Consider the following 1,594-nt stretch of genomic DNA (forward strand, 5'->3'; position numbering starts at 1 on the left):
GCCCAGCAAAGGCAGGAGAAAGTGTACCAGGCAGGGATTGATTTATAATAACCCTGATATCCATCCTTCCTCAATTACTATGCACCAGGCACTGTACTAGATGCTTGCATTACATTATCCTCACAACAACCGAGTGAGTCAGTTCCAACATATGCCCATTTTATTTATCTTTTTAATCAATACATGGCTTTTATTGCATCTTTAAAATATCACAAATAAGTCTGAGGAACCATCCGGCATCTTGCTGTTGCTGTAACTGGACAACTTTGATCTCATCCATCAGCCTGCTGGACTGAACACAGACACCGTCCCCAAATGTCCTGATATTTTGTTTAACTGTGTGGCTTGCTGAATCAAAGGATCGGAATTTGATACAGGTTCAATGCCATTTCCTTCAGGAATTAACTCATCTTTCTGGGTTCGAGATACTGGACAAGCAACGCCTGATCTCATCTGAACCCTGTGGATGTATCGTTCACCCAAGAAATTTCTGATTTCAACCAGAGAACCATTCTCCTGAATAATGACGTTGATGGGGGAGTGAGTGTGCACAGACCTCATCTTGTAACAGAAGCCCAGGGTGACACCCTTGATCTAGTTCTGTACTTTACTGCAGATGGTGCGAGCCGTGGCCAGTTCCTTTCTGTTTCCCCACCATTTGTCGACCTGGAGCCTCTTCTCTCCAAGGAGACTGAGTTCCACATGGATGTGATTGAAGTCCCTCTGGGGCCCTTCACAGTAACTGTGCGTCCCTTCAGAGTGATGTCCACATTTCCTGGGATGTCGACATCTGATCGCTGAGAATGGTCTTCATCCTCGCAGTAGGTGCGGCAAAGAGATTACCTCCATTTTAAAGAAAACGGAGATGAGGTTATAGAATTCAGAATGATGACAGCTTCTTGATGGGGATATTGACTGGGAAGGGTGCAAGGGAGCTTTCTGGGGAAATGGAAAATCTCTGTTTGGGTGGTGTTCCCGTGGGTACATACATATGCAAACATCCATTGTACTATCCACTGAAGACACATGCATTTGGCTGTATGTAAATTATATTTCACTAAAATAATGACGGTACATCCATAGAATGGAATATTACCCAACCATAATTAAAGACTAAGAACGCTCTTTGTATATTAATATAGATCACCAACATACACTATTAAAAGGAGTGACATGCCAAACAGTATTTTCTGAGTAGTATACAAACATTTGAAAATATTGTCTATACATACCTGCTTGTGTGTGTTTAGTTTATCTCCAGACAGGCACACAAACAACAGCCACTTCTGCGAGAGGAGCCACGCTGCTGGCCAGAGGCTGGAGGACTTTCCACAATATATGCCCTTCCCTTAACCCATGGGAGGACATTACTTACACAAAAAATGAAAACAGTGAGTTGTCCATTCCAGAGCCATTATGTCCATTGTTTTCATACATTTAATTCCAAAATCAAATGGCTTCTCCTCTCCCACTGTCTCCAGCCTGCTCCCTCCCTCCACCCTAGCCAGAATGCATCCGGCTGTGGGTGCCCCAGTGGAAAAAGCTCATGGCTGGGCTCCACTGTGGACGATTCAGAACCCACTGTGGCCTGAGA

At 44.2% G+C, this 1,594-nt stretch overlaps 1 pseudogene; it reads right to left on the bottom strand.

The window, feature by feature from the left end:
* Nucleotides 1-279: 279 nt before the first annotated feature.
* On the bottom strand, nt 280-832 carry LOC107530273 (large ribosomal subunit protein uL6 pseudogene; annotated as a pseudogene).
* Between the last annotated feature and the right edge of the window lie 762 nt (nt 833-1,594).

This window comes from Miniopterus natalensis, chromosome 11, assembly GCF_054644295.1.
Source record: "Miniopterus natalensis isolate mMinNat1 chromosome 11, mMinNat1.hap1, whole genome shotgun sequence".
Classification (NCBI taxonomy): domain Eukaryota; kingdom Metazoa; phylum Chordata; class Mammalia; order Chiroptera; family Miniopteridae; genus Miniopterus; species Miniopterus natalensis.